General features: G+C 40.3%; 2 long non-coding RNA genes across 2 annotated transcripts in view; both read right to left on the reverse strand.

Annotated features, from left to right (window-relative positions):
* Positions 1-4,074, reverse strand: part of LOC116702150 (uncharacterized) — a 23,397-nt gene extending 19,323 nt beyond the window's left edge. Inside the window, exon 1 of the long non-coding RNA XR_004335083.1 lies at positions 3,884-4,074. This is a non-coding gene — a long non-coding RNA (uncharacterized LOC116702150). The remainder of the gene's footprint in view (positions 1-3,883) is intronic.
* LOC116702145 (uncharacterized) overlaps positions 1-5,261 on the reverse strand; it is a 154,795-nt gene that overhangs the window by 41,523 nt on the left and 108,011 nt on the right. The gene's annotated exons all lie outside the window — the stretch shown is intronic.

Genomic DNA, 5,261 nt, shown 5'->3' on the forward strand with positions numbered 1-5,261 from the left:
TTTTTACATGATCAGCACCCCCAAAACCCAGCAACATCTGGCAGCCATTTATGGGCCAGAGCAGGCTCATGATTGGTCCTCTGCTGTCAGAACGCCACCCAGTACTCTGACACTTCTGCTTTACATGGCTACCTGAGAAGTTTGTCTTTTATGACATAAAAAATAGCTATTAAGACCTTGCTTAGCTTTATCTTCTAGTGTCTTCATTTGATATTGTGATAATCAGGCAGCAACCTTTTGACCGATCTCGGCACACTGGTAATGAATTAAGAAAATAGCTTCTCTTTTATTAGCCATATAAATTTGTGTGTCTCCTTGGATATGATTAGCTAAAAGATAGCCTCTCATCCTGTTTGTTGTCTTCAAGGTTTTTCTACACATTCATCATGATCAGATGCCATTTCAGATTGGCGGTGCCGCTCACAACAGATGATGGAAATGAGATGAGAGTGACTCAAACTTCAGACTTGGTGTGGAGTTATGAATTGAGGGCACCCTCGGATACTCGCTCTTCCCCTCCAACTCCTTGGCGACTCTTGCTGGTAATTTAGTCATGAAATTGTTTTGTGTTTGTTCATGAACCATGCAGTCCCAGGTGAGATTAATCCAAGAGGAGACACAACACCAAAGAAGGTCGTACGCCTGCGGTGATGACTGTTGTTAGTGTTGCGGTAGTTGTAAAGTATTTTCCCCTCTCTCCATTTCCACTTCAAAAAACTCAGACAAGGCATACTAATCAATCAGTATCCCAGCCTGGGAGGGTTACTGACTCTTCACCTTTAAAGAACATCCACTATTCAAGGTCTCTAAGACCATCCGGGCCTCTTTATCACATTGACAATAATCCCTCATCTGCTCATGGATCTGCACAGTGGCTTATTGTCCTGTAATGCAGGCACATGAAAAGGTGATCACAGCACTCAATCTTCCTGGGGATTTCCTCTTGCTCTCTGTGACTGTCAGTTGTGTTCTAAATTCATCAGGTTGACCTTTCGATTTGTGGGCCTGAGAAGTTGCTAGGGGATTCATCCCTTACTGACCCTTTTATCCATTGTAGTTTGCCTTCTTTTTCAGCGGCTCGAGTTGGAATTGAATGGAACACCAATTTGCACTTAAATTTGAAAAAATAACACTTTTCACTCACAGGGTTTTTGTAAAAGTTGTAATCAAGTAGCACTAAGTGAGTATTTTACTTTTAAGTTTTATATTTCCAGTTGAATCAAGTTATTTCAGCAGAACATGACATTGGGATTGGTCATTCAAAAGAAGAAACCAACTGGATTAAGTAAAATTTTCTTTTTTCACAGGGACGATATTTATAAGGATTTTTTCTACATTTACCCTGTGACGTCATGTGTAAGGCTACACATATACTGAGATCATAGTTCAAATCTGACATTCGCTGATTTTGTTTGTTTGTTTTGAAGTAAATTATACAGATTGGTGTTTAACAAATGTACTGGTCAGGAACATGTAATTTAAAAAAGATTCTTGAGAAATTGTAACAGATTGGCACAACAGCAAATATGCACACGCAGATTGGAAAAATAACAGTAAAAATGGACATGACACAGCCTGGTCAAGGCAGGACTGTTGCGCCTTTAGCCGCCTTGACTGTGTGAATGTTGTGAAGACGGTAGAGTTGTTGTGCCTGTAAGCAACTATAAGTAGGTATGGACGGGTTGGTAAAACAGCAAAATTGGCATATTTGCATGGTCAGAAATGCCATTAGGAAAATGTTGAATAGGCTGTACCCAGTGGTGGTTCTAGATTAGATTAGATTAGATGATACTTCATTCATCCCACAACGGGGAAATTCCTTTGTTGCTTTCTACATTGAATTACACCCTGGGCGAGACCCCCTTTGCCCCCCCCCCCCCCAAAAAAGCAACACTTCACAAACTGTTATATTTTATTATTTTTTGACAACAAATGACATGAAAGGACCAAAGCTGTCTCTCAATACTTACCAACATTCCTAAGCCCAGTATTCATTCTACTGAAAATGTCAATTTTTAACATGCGTATAGAATGTGTGTTGGTGGCCGGGAGGTCAAAGAATCAATTTTTCAAATCAGTCTTAAAACAATTTGTAGTAAATTAATTTACTGTGACTTACGTATTTACATGCACTGTAGCTACCTGTAGTATGTACAGTGTGACCTGTGTACTACTAGAAAACATACAGACTATAACAAGCCTTAACCTTTAATCGATTACTAGTTTTTTTTTATAAAGAGGAAGTACATATTACTTTGTTGCTGCATTGTGAGATCACATTTACTATATTTGACTACAATATCCCTAAAAGCATGTCTTGGGTGTATTTATATAAATATGGGGATAATACACAGGCGTCCACTTGTATATAAATTATGTGGAAATGTACCCCAGCACATCCAGTAATGCTATGTGATGTCCCAAACTGGAATCATCTCAAGTAAAATGTGAATATTTAAATGGATATTCCAAATATATAAGACTTAGCCTATAATGAAAAATGTGTGGAGCTAATTCTATGCTATTTGTAGGACAGGCGCAGTCGCATGAACACACACGCACATGCGCACTCGCACGCGCACACACACACACACACACACACACACACACACACACACACACACACACACACACACTATAGCGCCGTGGCGCAAAGCTGGATGGCATCGCAGGGTGTCCGGTGCCAGAGTGGAGGAAAGACCTCGATAGGCGCCCCTACAGCGGATACCACTGCCTGCCGGCCTGGGAGTGCATTCCTTTATCACTCTTCACTGAAGAGTGATATTTTCACTGAAGAGTGATATTTTCACCTTTATCACTCTTCACTGAAGAGTGATAAAAGTCTTCAGTATAATCAACGTTTCATTCCTTTAAAGACATCTGGCAGAGCAGCATTGCCTTTTTTTTACCAAGTTGGATTGCTTTTGCAAACTTTCTATCTAGAGTACTTTTAGTTCTCAACACAGAGTCTGTTTCAGCCCCCGCTCCCTTTTCCCCTTCTCACACAGCTTCGTATGGATGCAGCTGCAGGGAGAACCAGTGAAGTGATAGATAATAGAAAAACGCTTTGCGCCGCAGAGGATTTTTAGTATTCATTTACTCGATTATTTTAACCAAACAGATTTTTTTGGCACCTATATTACATTGGGCATCACCACAAGCCTGTAAACATAGAGGCTTCAATAGAGAGAAGGGAGAGCCTTGCAGCACTTTAAAACCTATTTTATACAGTCAATGTTTAAAACTCACAGAAGAAAGTAGTAGCGTTTGTGATGCAGTCGGATTGGTTTAAAAATTCAATTGTGAACAGGGTGAATCAAGATCGCGATTTTGTAACGATTACTCATGCAGGCCTACCGGCCGGTGACCTGGGTCTGCTGGTTTGCATGTGACCGGCAGGTCAGACTGACATATGCAGCACACGGACCGCCGCTCCATCAGCGGTTTATGAAATAAAGAAAAACTCTGCAGAGCCATCTGCTCTACTGATCTCAGGTCAGCCGCTCTCTCTCTCCTCTGAGGTTGAACAACTGGAACGAGAAAACCGCACTCACAGCTACAGTATAATAGAGTTGGGCACACAGACTTTGATGAATTTACTGTTTACCAGACCCCAGATGAGACTAGAAGCTAACATTAGCGAACTCTGCAGTGACGGTCCCTCTGCCTCTGCCGCCCCGCTGCAGGAGACACTGTGTATTCCTCCGGTACGCTGTATGAACGTTTGGGTTGGATAGAAACCTGCAGACCTTTGGGCACCAAGGCACATTGCTGCCTATATGTTCCCAATGAGCTTCTGGTATCTAACAGCACGCTGTATTACTGTTTTAAACACTTTCCAGGTTAGTGGGGATGCGTACCGCTCAAAACCAACATTAGTCACACAAATGAAGCAAATTTGCTGAAAAAGGAACTACACGCTGTTTTCAGGTAACGTTACTGTTGACGTTCAAACAGGCCTGTGAGTGTGTTTTGAATAATATCATTATACTGCAAGGCTATATTTATTTTATTTTTGTTGTTTCTATATTATTTTATTGCCATTACCTGTTTACCCTGTTTTCATACATACAGAAGTTTAGTTCACTAAATATATCGAATTTGTTTAGTTGGATGTGAAAAGAAGGAAATGGCTCTTCCATAAAATTGCACTTTAGATGTGTATGAATTTCCCACACCAGGAGTAATTTGTATAGTTCTATTTTATAAGCATCGATTATCTGTTAAAAAATTGTTCTATGTTCTATGCAAAATGTTTTGCATAAAAAGATAGAAAATAAATGTGTGTGCATAAAGTGGTTAGAAAATATGAAATCGGAATTGACTAAAATCCGCATTGGCAAACACAATGAAAATTCGGAATTGTCTTAGAAAGTTGTAATCGGTGCATCTCCACTTACCCACTACAACAACTACAACATGGAGATCCAACAGCTTGTCGCACTTTCTGGCAATTATATAGCCACCATATCACATCATTAGGTACTATATAACCCTGGAATCACAGTTACTTAGGAATTAGTCATTAGCACCGTCGTCTTACTGTATACCCAGTTAAGTTAACAGGTACCAAACTGATCTGCCTGAGAAACTCCTACAGAGTTTGATTTGATTTTAAAGGCTTCTGAACTTACAAGACTGTTGTAACTGTCCAACTCTATATAAGCTTTTTCCTCTAATAGACCATTTTATGACAAATGATGTGGACGCTTGTGCACAGGCGTTTAATGATCATTGCACCCTGCTGTTGAACAAAGTGGCACCTCTTAACATCAGAGAAATTCCCTCTGTTAATACATCCCCTGGATGAATGACGCCATTCGCAGCTTGTGTCTGTTGTCCGTTTATGGAAAGCGACTCAGCTCCAAGTCCATCGCCTGCTCCTTAAAAAACTCTTAATAAACCTAAATGAAACAATCAAGGATGCTAGAGCCTGTTATTCACTCCTAAAGCTCTGTTTTAGACTATTAAGAACTTTGTTGCCCCTGCTGAATGTATTGTCCTTGTGTTTTCAAATGTTGACTGCAACCACTTTCTGTTTCATTTTGTGGACAAGGTTAGAGCTGTCAGGGCAGGCATTGTACCATCAGCATGTAAGGGTACCATTGTACCAACTCACATTTAGCTACACATCAGAGGCTTTCAATACTGGACTTCTTTTGCCCCATTTCCATGAACATCATTAAGCTTGTGAGCTTGATGAAACCCTCCAAAAGCCCTTTTGATTTTGTATCCACATCTTTGCTTTTAAAAACCATACA

Source organism: Etheostoma spectabile, chromosome 14, assembly GCF_008692095.1.
Source record: "Etheostoma spectabile isolate EspeVRDwgs_2016 chromosome 14, UIUC_Espe_1.0, whole genome shotgun sequence".
NCBI classification, from domain to species: domain Eukaryota; kingdom Metazoa; phylum Chordata; class Actinopteri; order Perciformes; family Percidae; genus Etheostoma; species Etheostoma spectabile.